The sequence below is a fragment of the Pogoniulus pusillus genome, chromosome 12 (genome assembly GCF_015220805.1).
Source record: "Pogoniulus pusillus isolate bPogPus1 chromosome 12, bPogPus1.pri, whole genome shotgun sequence".
Classification (NCBI taxonomy): domain Eukaryota; kingdom Metazoa; phylum Chordata; class Aves; order Piciformes; family Lybiidae; genus Pogoniulus; species Pogoniulus pusillus.
Window position 1 is genome coordinate 9,044,466 of NC_087275.1, and position 21,577 is coordinate 9,066,042.

General features: G+C 38.5%; 1 protein-coding gene and 1 long non-coding RNA gene across 14 annotated transcripts in view; both read right to left on the reverse strand.

Annotated features, from left to right (window-relative positions):
- ROBO2 (roundabout guidance receptor 2) overlaps window positions 1-21,577 on the reverse strand; it is a 1,176,697-nt gene that overhangs the window by 566,247 nt on the left and 588,873 nt on the right. The gene's annotated exons all lie outside the window — the stretch shown is intronic.
- Window positions 79-20,031, reverse strand: LOC135179972 (uncharacterized). Its single transcript, XR_010304219.1, has 3 exons — window positions 19,938-20,031; window positions 19,676-19,760; window positions 79-218 (listed from the first exon to the last, which is right to left on the reverse strand). It is a non-coding gene; the product is annotated as an uncharacterized LOC135179972 (long non-coding RNA).

The window sequence follows — 21,577 nt, forward strand, 5'->3', positions numbered from 1 at the left end:
AAACCACTCATCATCTCCTTGCTCTGACTCTCCATTGGACACACCGTATCTGGGGAGATTCCATTTTTGCTTTGGAGGTCTCCCCATATCCAACAGACTCAAGAAGGCAAGACCTTCATGCTTCAAAATTATGACTCAAATCTTCATCTTGTGACCATTTATTTCATACACTGGCAGTATCTAGGGAGCTGAAGTTCTGTTTCAAAGTATCTGGTTACCTGAAATTATTCAAGAGAACAGTTGAGCCATACCATCATGAGAAGATCTCTGCCTTATTCCTTTTTCATTATCCTACTGAATATGAAAAAGTAATTCCCAAAGAATCAATTTTCAACTTTAAAAGCACTCAACTGAAATAACTGCTTTGCAAGATGTGTTATAAAATATACACAGTAAAGAATAAGCTCTTAAACATTTTCAAAGCAATACTCAAAGATCAAAAATCTTAATACCTGAATCAGGACTCTCTTATTCCACTAACAGATATTAATCACTTATCAAGAAGGCTGGTGTAGAGGATAACTAAAATAGGAGCTTTCTGCTATGAAAACATAAACAGCTATAAAATGACTATAATAATAACAAGAAAAATAATTAAAAGATATAAAAACATTGTCATCTGGCATGTAACCTCACAAAGTTACTGAAAAAAAACCAATCTGGGAAGAAAACTGATTCCAAAAAGAATCAAAACTAAATATAAATCCATGGTTTGCTTCATTTTAGTGTAGTGCTATTTAGTGTAAAAATGTCTCAGAGACACAAGTAATTCTTTTTGAAATTTGTTTCAAAAACTATATTAATTAAACCTCAGTGCTGTATTCTGCACCTTCACTTCTGAGTTTTTCAAAAGCTGAATTTACCTCTATTTTTATCTTAACTAAAGCTCATTAAAATACAGATTAAATTCTGTAAGAGAGATTATTTCTTAGAAAACAACACTCTGTGTACAAAGTTTTACATTTTCATTTTAGTAAATTTTGTACTTGTGTCTTGCTCTTCAGTATAGAATCATAGAATCATAGAATCAAACAGGTTGGAAGAGACCTCCAAGACCATCCAGTCCAACCTAGCACCCAGACCTATGCACTCAACTAGACCATAGCACTAAGTGCCTCAGCCAGGCTTTTCTTGAGCACCTCCCTGGGCAGCCCATTCCAATGCCAATCACTCTCTCTGGCAAGAACTTCCTCCTAACATCCAGACTATACTTTCCCTGGCACAACTTGAGACTGTGTCCCCTTGTTCTTTTGCTGGTTGCCTGGGAGAAGAGACTGATCCTCACCTGGCTGCAGCCTCCCATCAGGTAGCTGTAGACAGCAATGATGTCCCCCCTGAGCCTCCTCTTCCCCAGGCTAAACAACCCCAGCTCCCTGAGCCTCTCCTCATAGGGTTTGTGTTCCAGGCCTCTCACCAGCTTTGTCGCCCTTCTCTGGACATGTTCCAGCACCTCAACATCACTCTTGAATTGAGGAGCCCAGAACTGGACCTAGTGTTCAAGGTGTGGCTTGACCAGTGTTGAGTACAGGGGAAGAATAAGTTCCCTTGTCCTACTGGCCACACTGTTCCTAATACAGGCCAGGATGTCTATGACAAAAGATTGCTGTGTTACCTCTGTCAATGTAGATCCTAGTGAAAGCTTTCACTCTAGACCTGTGAGCAAAAAAATTGCAGGATGCACAAATAGAAAAAAAAAAGTATTTTCTAATTTCATTAATTCCCTTGAGGATAGAGCATTGCAGTGACCTAGATAGGCTCAGAAATGGAAGTCTAAAATATTTTATTGATTTACTTATATTTATCGATCAATTATATATAAAGTTCTTTGTCCACTCTCTGCTTCACTGAAACAAGCAAATGTTGGGAGTTTTAGACTTTGTTGCTCATCTTCAAACTGAACTGATTACATATTTAATTCATTTATAGCTCTAAAATTCTTTTTTTGCTTTGTGGATGCAATTGGATTTGAAAACTAGAGCAGACCTAAAGACAAACTGCAGCAGTTGCTTATGGCATCAGCAATCACTAAATGAAAGAAAAAGCTCTGCACTGCCTTTCTTTTGCCCATAAAAGAATGGGCCCTACTCCTTTGTATTATATCAGAGCACAATTCTGTCAACATTAATAGATACACTTCTTTATCCCACATATAATTTTCTATGAGTGAACAATCCTACGCCTCCAATAATCTGAGGAAAGAAGAGGACTATATTTACAGAAATAGGAAGTGACATTCATAGAACCATAGAATCATACAATGGTTTGGGTTGGAAAGAACCTCCAAAGCTCATCTAGTTCAATGCCCTCTGCAGTAAGCAGGGGCTATTCTCAACTAGATCAGGTTGCCTAGAGCCCCGTAGAGGCTCACCTTGAATATTTCCAGGGATGGGGCCCCAACCACTTCCCTAGACAACCTGTTCCAGTGTTCCACCACTTTCATAGTAAAAGACTTGTTTCTAGCATCCAATCTAAAACTACCTTTCTTTACTTTGAAACCATTGGCCCTCGTTCTTCATGTCTTTGTAAACAGTCTCTTTCCATCCTTCTTGTATCCCTGTTTCAGCTATTAGGTCTCCCCGAAGCCTTCTCTTTTGCAGGCTGAACAACCCCAGCTCCCTCAGCCTGTGTTTGTATCAGAGGTGCTTCAACCTCATGATCATTTTCATGGCCCCCCACTGGACCTGCTCCATCAGGTCCATGTCCTTCCTGTATTCTAGCATAAGTAGATTCTATTCTTTCTACCAACATACCAGTGAAAATAGAGGTTATAGTAACTATTGTTAAAGAAGGCCTACAGGAGGGATGGGCAGGGACTATCTACAAGGTCTTGTAATTTCAGGATGAGGAGTAATAGGTTTAAAGTGGCAGAGGGGAGATTTAAACTGGATGATAGGAAGAAGTTCTTTCCAGTGAGGGTGGTGAAACACTGGCACAGGTTGCCCAGAGAGGTTATGGATGCTCCCTTCCTGGACGTGTTCAAGGCTAGGTTAGATGAGGCCTTGAGTGACCTGCTGTAGTGGGAGATGTCCTTGCCTATGGCAGGGGTTGGGATTAGATAATCTTTGAGGTCACTTCTAATCTATCTTCCATGAGTCTATGATTCTAAGACTCAAGTAAAATCCAGATTTAAATCTGAACATTTCAGAAATGCAGGAACGGAGGCAACTAAGGAGTATTTGGTTCAATATATGTGTAAACCAGGCAAGGTTGTAACTCACAGAATCACAGAATCAACCAGGTTGGAAGAGACCTCCAAGATCATCCAGTCCAACCTAGCACCCAGCCCTAGCCAGTCAACTGGACCATGGCACTAAGTGCCTCATCCAGTCTTCTTGAACACCTCCATCTGCCCTTCCACAACTCAGATTTCGTAGTGGTATATACGAATTCATATGCTATATCTTAATAATAGGTGAGATGGCTGTTCTGACACACTGGTTTCATGCAAGCACTACGGAAAGTGGGTAGCATGTTTTGAATGCATCACAGTGTAACAGAAACTAATTGTGAAACACACAGCAAAACAGGTGTAATACCTCTGTTTTCTAAGACTCAGTTCTCATGATACCTTGGATTTATACTGTGTATACTTCAGCCCTTACTGAGTTTCCTGGAAATCTTAAGCACACAGCAACATAGACTCAAACTTTCAATTTATTATGAACCTTGTATAAAACTCCTAGTAATTTCTAATTCGTTTCAATAGAAATAATAATAAAAAATGTTCTGGAAATTTCTGTGTGTGCCATTTAAATGATTAAAATAAGCACAGACTACCAATTATTTACTGAAGCTCCAGCTTTTCTGTGCATCAAAAACACGCCATGACATGAAAATCTCAAAATGTGAGCAAAGCCAAAGTCTGTGGCCATAAATCAGAAAGAGAGTCCAGTTTCACAAAACTTTTGGAAAATGTGGGGCATGTTTAGAGTGAATTTTGGAAAATCATTTTGTAATGAAAACTCTATGCAAATAATGGCTTTGATATTATAACTTTTGGCCACTTTTTAACTACTCACCTTAAAATCAAATTCAAGGAGCTCATAATAAAAGACCTACAGGACATCTTAAATTAATTTTTAAACCTATATTTATGCACACACTTGGCATATACTCTATATTCCATTTCAAGGGTGAAACGTTTAGAAAAGTGCTTTTTTTTTTCTTCCAGTGTGAAGAGTGAGAACAATGTCTAAGAATGAGAGAAATATATTTCTAGCAGTGATTTTTTTTTTCATAGATAATAAAATTACTGCAGTAGCATAGGTGGAGACTATTATTAAAAAAATAGTTAGGATCATAGAATCAGTTAAGGTTGGAAGGGATCACAAGGATCATCTAGTTTCAACCTCCCTGCTATGGGCAGGGACACCCTACCCTAGATCATTATTTTGGATATTAGCAACATTTTAACTATGCTTCTGTTGACTAGGATCTTTCCTAAAGGAACTAGGAAATGTATTCTTGCAGCTGAAGCTCTGTAGGAATCCCTTTCCTCAGAAAAAGAATTAGATTTCAAAAATTTTATAGGTCTACATGGGGAGAAAATTCATAAATGTGCAACCTAGTGCTCATACACTTCCATTCAGATAGAGAAACAACATGGGCATGGGTCTTTCACCTCCAGAAGTTGTTGGGTTATTGACTTTATCTTTCCCTCTTACTGATGAATATTTCTTGCATGTGACACGATCCCACTACATGCAAAGGAATGACAATATAATCACTGAAAAGATTTGATGTAGTTTGATAGAGATAGGAAACAGATAATGGCAGCACAAAGTCACTAAAACATAAATCCCATTTGAAGTTGCTATCATTTGAAAATCTTTCTGACTTTATCTAATAGGTTTACAACTTAAAACCTCAGGAATGGTTTGTCTTAAAAAGAGTAAGCTCATTTCCTACCTTAAAAAAGCCCCAAACTCACAAACCCAAACAGATACAAAACCACCAGGCACTTCAAATTAAGTAACAGTAATATTAGTTTTCCAGTAATAGTGCTCACACACATTCCCTCTTGGATAAATATTCTGCAGTAGGTCATAAGAATTATGTGTGTACCTTAACAGAGGAATAGTTTGGATTCCTTTAGGTCATCTTTCTCATAAACAAGCTATTTCATCTGCCAGTGCCTTTATACTTGCCTTGTATCTCCTTTATATTAGATGATTATATATGTACGTGGGCCTGAATATCTTGTTTGTTTTCACTTCTATGCAGCTCATATAAAGAGTGGCACGGTTGGTACTCAATGAACCAGCCACTAAATTTGTCCTCCACAATGAGCCTGAGATCAATAACTAATTTTGAAAACTGATTAGTTTGTAGCAGGGAAGTAGACACAGTCCAAATCTTGCCAGAGGATATAATCAGCCAGTAAATAGCAATATTAGTGCTGTAGGTAATAGGCTAGAAACAGCAGTGGGATGGAGTATGGCATAACTTTCTAAAATAAAGGCCTTGACATAAAAGCCAATTCAAATTCTCTGCTTTTTTTTTTTTTTTTCTTTTAAGCCACATGTCTTGTAAACTGAACTTTACATTTTTTCCTATGTATTGGAATAAAGCTTATTTTTATTCCATTCTGTGCATGATGAAACAAGTGTTTGTAAATGCACCCTCATAAAGCTTGCAAGTGCAGCCTTAGGTGATTATTAAGAGCTACAAACACTTTTACAGATCTTTCCTGGTTGTGAACTCCAGATGTTTCCAACATGAAAAATGTTATGTTCTAACAGTTAATGTTGTATCACCAGCCATTCAGAAGATGTATCTTCTTATTATAGCTGGAATGTTGCTATGGTGATAATTGTGAAAGTGTGACCTGGAAGGAAGAAAACAAATGTATTTGGCACAAAAGAGGTTAGACAGTGTATCATTTAAGTCAATGAATGGGAAGATAACAAAAAAAAACCAGGAAATAAAAAAATATTAATGAATCTTGGATACTGTGTAATATGCTGTAACTATAATTTCTCTTTATTTTCCTGTGGAATGTGTCCTCAGTTAGCTTGTGGTCAGATAGCACCCTATCTAAACACAGACAGAGGTCAGTACTATCCAAAATTACAGTATTTTTCCTTTTCCACAATGCCCACACATGAAAATCTTGCTCACAGATTTATATTCCCCACTCAAAAAACCCCATGGGTTTGTATGCTTAGTGTTTTGTATTGTGTTTTGGTACTGAGGCCTGAAGTTGACCATGAGAGCAGACACAAATAACTATAGATTTTGAACTATCAAGCCCTAGTGAGCTTAAAGGAAATAGACTTCCTGCAAGCGTGGCCATGGATTATTTGGGGAATGGCTTATTCTTGGGATTACCACAATTCTGAATTTCAGACAAGTCTAGCGATGGCAAATTGGCTCAAGCTTTTCACAATGGGGAGTCACAGGGCCTTTGGGGCTCAAATCATGGAAAGATTTCAGTCTTCTGCTGCCTCTGCTGGCAGTCTGCTCATCACCTTGAGCTAATTCTTTTCTCTGTTCATCCATTTCACTGTTTGCTCAATGGGAATAACAGCACTGACCCTTTTTACAAAGAGCTTTTTCAGATCAATGGGTGAAGCATGCTGTTATTTTCTAAGCTTGTAAGCAGCTGTATATGTGAAAAAAAACAAAACAACAACTCCCATTGTGAGGGTAATGATCAACTATTCCACCCTAAGTCAACCGCTACTGCTTCTGGAAACTGCAAATGGTATCCAGCTCACGAGCAAAGGAAATTTCTGGTATGTACTAAAGACATCACTATTATAATTCATCCCAATCATCTTGACTAGACTAGAAACAAACAAACAAGAAATCATCTATCTGTATGCACATCAGCACTGTTTTAGGAGTCCTTGCCACTGTTAAAGACAGTGAAGCCCTGTCACTTTTCCTTCAATGTACATTCTCCATATTTCTTTCCTGCATATGAGGAAAGGGAGGGAACAGAGTAGATTACATTTCTGCAACAGCACACAATGTGTTTGGAAATAAATCACAAGACAAAGCACAAAACTATAGAAGGAGCTGGCACTCTGCAAATCTCTCAATGTTTTCAGATAGAAACTGGATGGCTTTCTGCAAGTTACACATTAGTCAAAACATTAGCAAGATAAAGGCTTTCAAGTGATATTTTTGAGCCATGTAAGTGGTCCTGTAGCTCAGCACTTCACTCAGACTGGAAAGTAGCCAACAAGCATGGCTTGAAATCTGTTAGCTTATGTCTTGAAGGATTTTTCCCAGCTGTATTAAAGAATTAAGACTGAGCTCCCCAACTTGCACTGCACTGCCTGCATGCTGATCTGGGGCAGGAAAGGAAACAGAGGCATGGTGAGGTAAAGGGATTAATCCAAGGTCAAATTGAAAGTTAAATGTAGGATTTAAGCATAGATGCTTGCTGGTCGATTAAGTTGAAGTCAGAGAAAACAAGAAAGCCCTTTTATTTCTACTTCAAAGAAATACAACTGTTTTGCACATGGAAGTGCAACAACATGTCATTGTGGAAGGCTTTACATTAAAGCAAACCACAACTATGACTCAGACAAAAAACAATCTTATCCTAAAATTTGCTTCTCTACACATGTATATCTGGTTAAATAGACTGAAGAATAATAATTAAAAAATCTAGGAGTGAGATATAAGACACCATCTGAAAAGGTAAAAACAAACAGAAAGCAAGCTAGAATAGCTGGAACAAACATCTCCAGAGGCTTACATTGCCTAACCATTTGATTCAGATTGTGGTCTTTGCTTTTTAATTTCTTTTTCTCATTCTTACTAACTGAGCCAGTGCTAGTGACAAGCATGAAGAGAAACTGTACAAAGGAGACAAAGGTCAAGGCAGTAGTGTTACTGTACCAGCATGACGAATGCTTGACTAGATAGCAAAAACAAAAGGTCATTTAATAAATGTGGTTTTCATTTTCTCAATGGAAAAGTTAGGGAAATGTAAAGAACCTGATGGAAAAGTCAAAATAGTTTGACTTTTTTCATCATAATGTGAAAGAACAACCCAAGAATATTTTATTTTGGCTGTAACTGGCCAAAACATAGTAGTGTTTTTAAAACAAAACTGAAAATTTAGATCCTCAAACATTTGTATTGGAGTAGTCCCTGCTTGAATAAAGACAAATTCACTCAATATGCATTCAGATCTAGTTGTCTTATTCCTTTAGATGTCTCATTCTGATCCTTCTTTTCACTTTCAACAGCCATTGTTGAAGGCACTTTGTACAGTCTCTACACCTGCACCAAACAATCAGCCCTTTCTTTCTGCACTTGGGACTTCTGAGAGGATAGGAGTAAAGCAACATCTATGTATGTACCTAGCAAGAAACTAAAACTCACAAAATAGAGAATTAAGCAGATGAATAAGAAGAAATTAAAGTGAGTAATAGCCTGCCATTAAAGTTCCAGATGACATATGATTTGGGAGGGCTGGAATTTGCCCACACGCAATCAATGCTTCATGTATGCATTGTTCCTGGGGTTAAAATGCAACAGAAAAGAAACACATCACCATTTTAAAATTTCATTCTATTACAAATCCTCCTTAATATTCCATTTGACAGCCTTGAATTCTCTTTCAGGCCATTAGGTATATCTTCTATGCACACATCAGTTACAGTGTTTATAAACCTACAATGAAAAAACAATCAATCGAACAAACAATGCATAACCAGAGGAGTACACTCTGGCAGTGGCTGTGAGAGCCTGCTGTAAGCCAGTATCCTAACCTCATCTGGTTTTGTGATGTCCAAGGACAGCAGTCATTTCTGTCTCTAAGTAGAAATTAGGATTTTGACAGCTCAAAGAGAAAAATTTTTAAAATGGAAGAAACTAGACAGATAAAAAAAAATACAATCACGAGCTGTTTCACAAAGACTGTCTTCATTTCCCTGCAGAAATCTTTGTTATTTAATATATCATGGAAGATGCAAATGTACCACTGTGGTACTGCAGCCAGATGTTCTACAGAACATCTGAATGTCTGTGTATTTGCATTGTGTGCACTGAGGAAGTGCGTTCATTACTACACAACACAGATTTACTGCCTTAAAATCATTTCTGTAGTAACAGTACAGGCTTTCAAATCGAATGGCTGCTACTGTAAAGTTTTGTCCCTTTGGCACAAGATCCTTCTATGATACCTCAACCCTTCAGCTCCCCAGTCCCTCAAGCCTGCTCTTCCCTCTTCTGGTCTGGCAACTTGCTTTATTCATCTTTTCATTCCACCACCTCAGGGTATTTACTATATACAACAAAATGACAGTCCAATGAATAGTTGGGTCATAGATTTGCTTCTCAGGCCTCTTCAAATCAGTGAAGTGAGTGGCTATGACTCAGCAACAGCTTTTCTTTTCCCTTTATTATTTCTTTTTTTAACCTTGGGTCAAGTTCCTTGGGAGACTCCAGACCAGTATCATAGGCAAAACTGGGCTGGCAGCTGTTTTTTCTGTAACCCTGAGCTTCTCAGAGTGAGTTTGACTCCAGCAGACCCTGAAGCATTTGCATGCAGGAGGCAAAAGTACTTGAGAATAAATGTGTACCAATGCATCCCAGAGGGCCTGATATTCCACAGAGTGTGTACATGGCAAGCAGCAAAATTACATATCTCTGCATTGTATATTCAGTGAAATTATATAATAAAAACTATTTATGTCATGAATATGGTGAAACAGAGCAAGAATAAAGCCAGAATAAAACAGGGAGAATAAAATTGGGAAGAAAGGGAGAGCAAAGGCACAGAGAAAGAAAAACAAGAGAAGAGAAATGGGAGGAAAAAGAATTGTAAGGCAACACAAACTAGCTAGGTATAAGTGATAAAAGAGAAAATCTTGTAATGGTTAAAACAAAACATAAAAGGGAAACGTGACACTTAAACATGCAGAAATCTCCTTTTATCCAGTATATAGGAAATAGCCAACTAAATACACAATTAGCCTCCCAAATATTTTACCTACTTTACACTTGAGAAAGCAGAAACAATGGGCTTATATAACTTGTCCAGGTCACGTATTAAGTCAGCAGTGAGCTGAATGTGGCTCTCTGACCTCCCTCCACACAATACTTCTTCCCCAGGGGAAGTAAAAGACATGTTTTCACTCTAACTTTTTCATTATATGCAGCATTCGGGGCCCTGTAAGGACCCATAAATCTTAGCAGTTCCTTGTTTAAAGTTTGCATGTAAGTAGACTTATGGAGTTTGTAAATAAAGCAACTGCCCTCAGTTTCCTGGTCAGGAAAGCCCCAACACATCTCACTTTTTCCATGGCTTGACATTTAATGCACACTGCTTCAGGCCTTTGACATTACATAACTAGTGTAAGGTGCAAAGCTTGCAAATTTCCTAGGCTTGCTTTTGAAACAAGCTGCACGCAGCACAAAATTTTGATAACTACAAGAGGCCACTGTAGTATTAAATTCCCAATAAACACACAAATTGGTTTCCTCTCAAGGTTCATCTACTCATTCTTTGATTTTTATCAGTCAATTAAATGGCTTGTCAGAAGAATGCAACATAGTCAGTCCACATATGTGCTATGTGTTACGTACTGTCAAAAATTACTGATGCACGGTCTTGGCAGGAATGACAGTTATTATTAAACATCATCTGGCAGAGGCAAATTGCACCAATTTTAGTCAACTAGTAATGACCTGTAAAATTGATAAAAACTGTAGGAGGAAAACAATCTGCCACTGTACAAATTAAAATAGCTAGTGACAACCCCATGGAATACTGTGTTGCAGTTGCTGAAGTACTCAGCAGAGGAACAAAACGTGTGGTCATTGACAGAGAAGGCATTGTGGCATTGGTACAGAGGAGGGATGGATGGATAGATAGACAAATAGGAAGAAGGGAAGGAAGGAAGGAAGGAAGGAAGGAAGGAAGGAAGGAAGGAAGGAAGGAAGGAAGGAAGGAAGGAAGGAAGGAAGGAAGGAAGGAAGGAAGGAAGGAAGGAAGGAAGGAAGGAAGGAAGGAAGGAAGGAAGGAAGGAAGGAAGGAAGGAAGGAAGGAAGGAAGGAAGGAAGGAAGGAAGGAAGGAAGGAAGGAAGGAAGGAAGGAAGGAAGGAAAAAGGATATATGGTATATACATCCTAATTACCTGGAAAAAGAAGGTAAACTCCATGACTACTATCTGCAAATGGACTAGATGTTAGTACAAGAGAGTTCTTTAAGATGTCTCATTTTACACACTTTACACAGAGCAAAATAACCACAACAAAGTAGCGATCCCACAGTTGACCTTCTAGCCTCCAAATATTAATGTCTTACAGAAAACTCATATCCCATCTGACAGAACTGGGTGACCTTGACCCAGAGGAAACAGAGATATTGGATTGGTTAGGCATATGAGCACAGACTTTCTGCTTACTTTCAGAGCTTACAAATGACTGATGGAAAAAATAAGTAGTTTTCTGAACCTGCACGACCACATTCTCTATCTTGTTAAGGCTGCTTCATGCTAATATCAGTGAACAGTGCAGCCTGTGCAAATGGATTCTGTGGTTTCCTTAAGTTTTCTGTAATGGCTTTTCCTGCCAGTGAAACCAGATCCTGCACTGTTTAACCTTGAATGAATTATTTGACCATGATTTGTGTGCAACTGAAAAACAGACTAAGAACTATACATAACATCAAAAATGTGAATGAGACAGAGATTTAGCCAGTGGTCTAGGCTTTGAAATAAAAAACTATATCCTGTACTATTATAGGCTGTAGCTTGACTTTTTTTCCCCCCCGAGTGTATATTTTTAAATATATATATTTTTTGGTTAAGGCTGGAATCTTGCTATTCACTAACAGGTGAAGCAGCAAGTAATAATGAGAATACAGGACTAAATGACTGACAATTCTAACTGTAAACACAGGCTTTCTTTTTTCCAACAAGAGAGTGGTACTTCTTGCTAGAGATGCTGATACATACATCTTCTGCCACAGATAGTGAGGAGCAGTGTGCAATGTCAGCTTGAGATAAGGAGACTATGGTGTTGTGCAAAGGAATCTCCTGAACATGGATGCCATGGCATCAAAGGAGCACTTAACAGTACAGACCTTCCTGATTTCCTGGGAGATTCCTGACTTAATAGTTTGGAATAATCAGTTATTGGCAGAATGTGTTAAAAACAAACAAACAAACAAAAAACCAACAGAAAAAGAAAAGCCTAAAGCTAGGCTTACTGTCTACATTTTCATTTCTACCTCTGATGGAGATAGTTTAGGTATAGGATTTGCTCTGTTTTTAGTATAAATGTAGCCATTTAAAAGCTACTATTAGCAATGAAACTGCAGCACCATGAAACTGAGTACAGACTTCAGAACTTGCCCAAGGAACAAGAATGTGCATTTCCATAGTGACTAAGCTGCTTCATGTAACAGTGTGATGAACCTCTTATAACAAACATTGTAAAGACTTTGTTCACACATTAGCATTTGAACTGATTTATTCTCTCTTCCTTTCATACTGTTTGTGGCTCTTATTTTGGTGGTACAGTGTTGCATTTACTTGCTATTGGAATGGGCTGCCCAGGGAGGTGGTGGAGTCACCGTCCCTGGAGGTGTTCAAGAGAAGACTGGATGAGGCACTCAGTGCCATGGTCTAGATGACTGGACAGGGCTGGGCGCTAGGTTGGACTGGCTGATCTTGGAGGGCTCTTCCAACCTGGTTGATTCTATGATTCTACACTCATGATCTGATATGCCAAAACAAAATCACCACATCTTTTCCTAATTGTAAGGCATGATTATATAGTGAGGAGGAAGGTACAACCTCTGATAGGACTCTACACTACAAGGAAGAGGAAGCAGATGAAGCTCAACAAGGACAAGTGCAAGGTCCTGCATCTGGGGAGAGATAATAAACTGCACCAGTACAGGTTGGGAGGTGATCTGCTGGAAAGCAGTCCTGTGGAGAAGGACCTGGGGGTGCTGGTGGATAAGAAGTTAACCATGGCACAGCAAATGTACCCTTGTGGCCAAGAAGGCCAATGGGACCCTGGGGTCTATTAGGAGGAGTGTGTCCAGCAGATCAAGGGAGGTTCTCCTCTGCCCTGGTGAGACCTCATCTTGAATACTGTGTTCAGTTTTGGGCTCCCCAGTTGAAGAGGGACAGGGATCTGCTGGAGAGGGTCCAGCAGAGGTGCTACAAGGACAATTAGGGGACTGGAGGGCATGGGTTATGAGAGGCTAAAGGACCTGGGGCTTTTTAGTCTGGAGAAAAGAAGACTTAGAGGGGATTTGATAAATGTTTTTAAGTATCTGAAGGCTGGCCAAGAGGTGGGGGGACAGGCTCTGCCCACTTGCTCCCTGGGACAGGACAAGGAGCAATGGGTGTAAGTTGCAGCAAGAGGTTCTGCCTCAACACAAGGGGGAACTTCTTTACTGTAAGGGTCACAGAGCACTGGAACAGGCTTCCCACAGAGGTCGTGGAGTCTCCTTCTCTGAAGACTTTCAAGGCCTGTCTGGATGTGTTCCTCTGTGATCTGTGTTAGATAGTATTGTCCTGCTCTGGCAGAGGGCTTGGACTCGATGATCCCTTTGGGTCCCTTCCATCCCCTAATATCCTGTGATCCTGTGAGGTAGAGGGGTGGGAGGAAGGTGGAAGGGTGGTTGGGAGCTCCTCCTGGGGACTCTGATTTCTGGGATGGGTGTTGTGTTTCTGTATTACTCTTTAACTTGAATATTTCTGTATATATTGTAAACATCTGCTTGTGTATTGTGCTAAGCTGTGACTATAAAGCTTCGTTTTTTTTCCAGAGCCACTGAGTCTAGTCTGGGTGATTTTCCATAGTGTGTATGAGTGTGGGTAACATCCAAACCACCACACATGAAAAAAAAAAAAAAAGCAGACAGCACTTCAGAGGAATTTCAGGCCAAATGCCCAAATGCCAATTATAGTCAAACAGCAGTCAGCTGCTTAACTACCTAGGTCAACTGTTTTTTGAAAACTTAGAATTTAGATGCATATATCTGCCCCTTGTCAATTTAACCTCAAAATGCTGTCCTCCTAGCTTCTAGTTTCACTTCCTGCATTCCATATGTAGTCTAATCTAGAGCAGATGCAACAACTGACTGGAAAAAAAAAGGCAGATACAAGCCTTATTATACCCAAGAAACTTGTACAGTGAAAACCCATGGCATTTTGGTGACATGCATAAACATATCGAGAGTTTGCTGGAAAAACCTCAACATTAGCTTTACTTTTTCTCTTGAAAAGAATTTCAGAATTTCTCAAGTCTTAATAAAAGAGCATAAAGGAGTAACTGGTAAGGACCAGAGGAGGGTGATTTCCCCTATTTTATAGGAGTTTGATGATGATGATTCACATTTTATCAGGGCAGGATAAGAGGAATTATGTCACTTTCTGAATCTTGTTTCTAATTCTTGCCTGTATGCATGACTGTTTCTGTGCCTGTCACTATTTCATGTTAAGAATAAAAAGATGGAGTAGCAGAAAGTCTGAGAGTATGCAATCACTTTTGCAAGTCTTTTAGATCCAGCAAAGGCAGCAGATGCACTGGCATTAGCATTCTTCGTTTTAGGTTCAATGTCTTTCACCATGTAGCCCCAGGTCAGCTCACTCTGAGTTCACTGATCTGTTTATTCTGAATTTCATCTTTACACAGAGAGGGCATCTTTGGCATATCTCTGTAGATCTGAATACAAGCCAGATCACATTTCTGTAAGCATATTTGGTGTATCCTAAGGGAAAATATCTAAATTTGAGTAGAGCAGGGCTTAAATATTAGGTGACTAAAATAATTGTTGCATCTGACTCTAAACATCTCTGAGGTATTTATTGTCACAACAGCTCCATGAGGTTGGTTAGTGCTCTAGCAGCTGGACAGCTTTACCACTTCCTCAACCAGCTAATGGCATTTACAAAACTTTCCACAGGCCTTATAGTATAAGTAGTAGACCTCAACAATAACATAGAAATATAATCATCAGTATCCATACTATGGCTGCTTGCGTGCGTTAATCTACACACAGCATTTGTTCTGAATTTCACTAAGAAAGTATGATTTGGGCAAAGGATTCTGTTTTTTAATATCTAGGGTTTTGTAGAGAATTACATTTCAACAGAGCTCATTTTATAAGAACAATTTACATTATATTATCATATTGTAAGGACCATTATAAGGACCAATATATACCATTTCAGACACTGAAATGTATGGTATGATCACCAAAATTAAAACCAAACAAGCAAATAAACACCACAACAAACCACCACTGACCATTTCCATTACAATATGATAGTCTGGAGTACCAAATGTGCATTTGTGCCTTTGTTGCCTCAGGGAGGTAAAAAGCAAAGTTCTTTGAGTGAAGAACGTATCGCCAATGAAATTGCAAATGGAAGAATTTAGAGCAGAAAAGAGCCAACAAATCCAATAAGTAAGCAAGTCACAGTGTTTGCAATGGAAAAATGTCCCATCTAGTACATTTTGCTTTCCAGACTTTTTCAATAGTATACATTTTGGGAGTGGTCAAAGTCATGGAAATTAGCCATGCTTAACTAGAAATATCCCTGCATACCTGATGATATTAGGATTTATTGGTGTGGTTCAAGATCACATGTAAGCATATGTGCAGTCTGAAATGAGTATAGGTATTACAATACTTTACAGATTCTTATAATAGATATGACCAAATAATTTCTTTTCAAAGTTAACCTCAAGTAAATGAGCTCTTCTCAGTCCCACACTTGTCTGAGGGCTGGGCTTTGCTCCGATCAACAGTTTCTCCCTGACTTCCACTGACTTAAAACAATGTTCTTCTTGTGAAAGAAAATGCTTCAAGACAGAATTAACCACTCTCTATTCACTTCCTTTTCACTTGGGGATGTTTTTTGTCATGCTGCTTTTTTGGATACGTTTCTAAGGTTAAGTTAGAAACCTGTGAAAACAAGTATTTTCAGTAGAAATATTCTAACCTCAAATACAGTGCCACAATTGAAACTGCTGTAATACAATAATATTTTTGTAATAAAACTAGCTTGTAGATCTATGTAACTCTGATGCTTAATGATTTCTGATGTCTGGAAGGTATTAGACTGCGGTTGTAATAATCTCTGTAATTGTAACAGTTCATGCTAGCTAGACTGCACATCTATTCTTCATCTATTCTTAAACTAATTTGTTCTATGTATGAATATATCACACTCATCAATTTAAAGTGTCATCCTTTGGCTATGCAGCTCATTAAGGAGTATACATTATGTATGAATCAAACACACCAAACTCACACAAATTCTTTTTAGCAATGTGCAAAATAGTTGCTTTCTGTTAGAGTTTGTATGTTATTATTCTAATCAAAACCCTAGTCACAGCTACAACTAACCAGCAATCAATTACTTCTCTCCATACATAAGGCCTTGGATGATGAGAGTTATACTGTGGCTATGTGCTGAATTCTAAAAATATGAATGCACATTTCAAAAACACAAACTCCCTGAAAACTGAGAGAGAAAAAAGTTTTCCCACTCATTGCTGCCCATAAAGCTTTCATTACAATTAGTGCAATTCTGGGCTGTTCAAATTCTTGTTCTCCTTAAAGGGAAATTCCATTCAGTAATGCAGCTATATAGAAACTGAGAATCTATTACAATGAAATCCCACTGTACAATAAATCTCTAGTTGCAGGTCTGATAAAGAAACAAAGAAACCCTAAGGTAATAATTTCTTGTAAGACATGAGCCCCATTTGAAGTCTTAAGGCTGTTCTTGGCAAAATCTTTCCATAAGTAGACTGAGGACTATAGTACAAGATGAAGGAGCACTGTGAAGAGGGCTCATAATGTAGATCTGTACCAAGAGAGTGGTTCAGACAGTTGCATTTGATTGCCATCTGGTTGACATCTTTTAGCTGATGTGACATCAAATGCCTGCCTCAGTTATTTTCCCAGCAGATGGATGGTCAACACCAAAGTAAGACAATCAACACAGAAATGTCGGTTCCTATGGGGAGACTCAGAGTCTAACGGGAATGTAAATTGAGCCCCTTTATTTTTTGCATCTTTCCCAGGTGCCCTTGGAAAATTTACATGCCGTTTTTCCCAACCTTCTTTTCTTTTAGGATCAGGCTTGTAAAATACTCTCCTTATTCCAGACTGAATGTGTAGATGAGCAACCAAAACTATCTGTTTAATGCTTATTCTATGAAACAGAGAAATCAAATTTTGCACTCATCCTCATCTTTCTGATGTGCATGTTTGTCTGTGCATGCTGAAAGTTATAGAGGAGTAGGATACACAGACAATGAGATAAGGTAAACCATTTTCTGCCAGTGCAAGAGGAGTGTCTTTTTGGGGACAACATCTCTAGGAATGATTAAGTGCCAGTTGCTTCATTCCCCCCATTAGGTACAAAGAGCAAACCCTAATACTCAGTTGGCAGCACAGAATTCACTTTGCACGTAGCAGCTGTTAAAAGAAGGACAGCAAAATAGAAGATGTGTGGGTATATTTCACACATTTACATGGTAGAGGGGAGGTTATACATGGGATGACACAATCACACCTCTTACCCTTTTAGGCAGGAAGTATATGCATATATTTTTCATTGTTTTAAAAACACACTACACAAACACTTGCAGAAGCCAATTAATAATGCTCTATCACTGTCACCAAGATTTTTAAAGCACCCAGACATTACTATGAAATATCTTTTAAAAATGTATTCAAAGACAGCTGTCAAAATGGATTTTGTATTTTTCTCAATAAAAGAGTATTTTTCTATTTTAGATACCTCTGGGTAGGATACTAAGACAGTGACTCACAGAGATATCATATATACTTGCCTTCATATACTGGCATGTATATAGTTCTCATTTTCATGAACACTACCTTAATACTGCCATTGTATCTTACTGTACTCTTCTCAGGGAACAGAAAGAAAGAAACAAAAATAATTGTATCTAATGTATTATTACTACTGAGCAGACTATTTTCACCTAATTTGTCACATTATAACATCACTGAAAAGTTAGTCTGTGAATCTTTAATTCAAAGGGATGATCACTACACTTCCCTATCAAACATATGAGAAGACATATGGAAAAACAGGAGTTTGGGAAAGCAAGCTGGAAAAACAACCATTTAACTTTCTTTTACACAGGTGCAAATTTATCCCTAGGGAACAAGAAAGTACTAAAAAATAGTACTGATTCTTCTAATAATGAAGTTATTTGAAGAGTGAAAGAGACCTTTTTCTCCCTAGCAAAGTAGTAAGTTAAAAGTGGAAGATCCTCAGGCTTTACTTAATAGCATTGGTTCATATAAATTTTGATAGTTAATGACTACAGAACTTGCCTAAGTACTTCTGTGAAATAAAAGAAAGGAGTAAGTTTTTGATGACAAGCTCTGTTGGATGATAAATGTGTGCATTCACAGGCACTATGTTCTTTCTGAGCAGATGCCTGATGTTTTTCTTAAAATAAAAATTTGGATTAGGTTCCCTGGCTCAGATTTCTTAGGATTGATTTTGCTTTTACAAAGGTGGTATCAGTTCTAATTTAGTACAGCATAAGGGAACATATTAAAACTACATTGAAATTATTTCTTTCAGCCTTTACCATCCCAGTTAATTCCACATTCATTTGCTAATTTGGAAGCAGAGACTGCATATGAAAAGATGGTTGGAGGCAATAATGAAGGCTGCAAATGTTTGCTGCTTCAGTAGTTACTGTTTTGATTTCTGAAATAGAGGAAAACTGTCACTATTAACAAACAGTGGAAGGCATTATATGAAAAAAAAAAGGATAAGAAAGACAAATAGAGCAAGGCTTGTTCATTGAAAGGTAGATACATGTGCACATGCTAAATAGAAACCTTTCCCAATATGAATTGAAGCATGCTGCAAATCTGACATGAGAATAAGATGTTCAAATTTCCTGCTTGAGAAATTATGTTTGCTATTGAGTACTTCTGATACAGTCAAAATGTAGTTAGTGAAATACTTTTTTCCCCATAATGATGGTGTGATTACAAAATGGATATACATTATTTCAAATACAGTAAGGCAAAACTATCCATTACTTTCTGCATTGTCCTATTCTTCATGGTGATATCAAATAGCAACGAGTGGTAGCAAATTTACTTCAGAATGGATGTTCTTTCCATTGAAAGCAGGGCGGGGGGGGGGGGGGGAATAAAAGACACAAGCCAAAAAATAACAAACCAAACCACTTAAAATCAAAGCTTAAATTAAGCTATGTTTTAGCAAAAACTAATTTGAGCAAATACTCTTAGAGAACAAAAATTGCCTGTTATCAGTCTGCTACAGAATAGACTGCTATCTGTTTTCCGTGTTCACGTGGGATGGATTGTGTTTAGAAAATGGTGCCTCAACGTGAAAGATATGTTCCCTGATGTCATGATACTGTTAATGTACCATCACTGGGATCATTGCACTGCATTCTAACAAGACAATAAAATAGCCCCTATCATATTCCATAGTTATTATAGGGTCCTATTAAGAAAATGGAAAAAATAAATTTAGTTCATATATAAACTATTTGGATTCAATACCTAAGATAGATATATTTCAACAGGCTAGCAGACAAGAAAAGATCAATATAGTGCCACAATCCTCATGGTTCTCAGTTGCCTAGATGCTAGTACAGTGTTGTAACAAGGTACCTGAATACTGTAAATGAATATATGAAGTAGGGTTACCTGAGCGATGAAGTCTGGTTATCTGAGCGCTGCAATAGTACTCTAGATTGTCATCCACAGAAGCATAAATAACCTCTGTTATCAACTGAGCAAAAAAAATATTCTCTCAGAATATTTGAGAGCATACTTAGTGGCTCTAACAATATAGATTCTTAAGAAATAATTGGAAATATTAGTGTGTTCTAGCATCATTAATGCTTTTTCTGTAGAATATTATTTTAAAGATATTTTTCAGAGATTTAATAAACAAAATACTTAATACCTTTTGTTCAGTAAAGTCCTTCTCTGCCACTCATGTCAGTTATTTTCAAAACTTTAGTATAAGGAGCTCATTTCAGGTTCTAGATTACATTTAGATGTCACACAGTATCACAGTATCACAGTATCACCAAGGTTGGAAGAGACCTCACAGATCATCAAGTCCAACCCTTTACCACAGTGCCCAAGGCTAGACCATGGCACCAAGTGCCACATCCAACCTTGCCTTGAACTGCCCCAGGGACGAGAGGCCTCGAGCACAAGCCCTACGAGGAGAGGCTTAGGGAGCTGGGGTTGTTTAGCCTGGAGAAGAGGAGGCTCAGGGGTGACCTTATTGCTGTCTACAACTACCTGAAGGGTGGTTGTGGCCAGGAGGAGGTTGCTCTCTTCTCTCAGGTGGCCAGCTCCAGAACAAGAGGACACAGCCTCAGGCTGCGCCAGGGGAAATTTAGGCTCGAGGTGAGGAGAAAGTTCTTCACTGAGAGAGTCATTGGACACTGGAATGGGCTGCCCAGATGAAGCTGAGATTTAATGCTTCTGCTTTGCCTTTGCTGTTATTCCAGCCCTTTATTGACTTGCTAACCTACAAAATAAAATTCAAGTGTGAGTTCAGTCACATATATATGAGTGCTAATTGCTGCCATCTCTGAATCATAGAATCAGTCAGGGTTGGAAAGGACCACAAGGATCATCTAGTTCCAACCCTTCTGACATGGGCAGGGACACTCTACCCTAGATCAGGCTGGCTGCAGCCTCATCCAGCCTGGCCTTAAACACCTCCTGGGATGGGGCAGCAACCACCTCCCTGGGCAACCCATTCCAGGCCCTCACCACTCTCTTGATGAACAACTTCCAGTCTGAACCTACCCACCTCCAGTTTTGCTCCACGATAATCTACTCTGCTTTGGATAACCTACTGTTTTTGTATTAAGTAAGGTTTGAGATTTGGCTTAAAAGCAAGGTTAACAATGAAGTTTAAATCAAGTAATTATGGGTGTGTGTGACTTAGTCTTAAACGTATACACTTAGACAATGTAAATCTGTTTATGAACTTTCACCCTAAATATCTGGGAAATGTCTTCCAGGAACTCCATTATCACAAGGGAAGTACCTGTTAAGCTAAGCAATTAGTATTTCCTTGCAAACTGGCAATTACAAGTGTGTCCAATATCTCCAAAAAGTAACATGAAAGGATGAAACAAAATAATGAAAATAATTATGCACAGAAAATTAAAGATAAATGGAATGGTATAAAAAATATTACTAAAATAATGTTAAGAAATGTGTCTTGGATTTGTGTGACAAGGTTCTGATAGCAGGGGAACTATCAAGATGGCTTCTGTGAGAGACTGCTAGAAACTTTCCCCATACTCAGTAGAGCATGCAAGCCAGCTTTGAGAGGGACACACCACTGGCCATGGCTGTGACCCATCAACAATGGTCGTAGCACATTTGTGATAACATACCTAAGAAGGGAGAGAAAAAGTCCTGCAAAACACCAATTGCAGCTGGAGACAGCAGAGAGAATATGGGAGAGAAACAAATCTGCAGACTCCAAGGTTAGTGAAGAAGAAGGCAGAGATGCTTAAAGTCCTGGAGCTTATAGTGAAGACTGTGGTTAGGCGAGCTCTCTTCTTGCAGCCT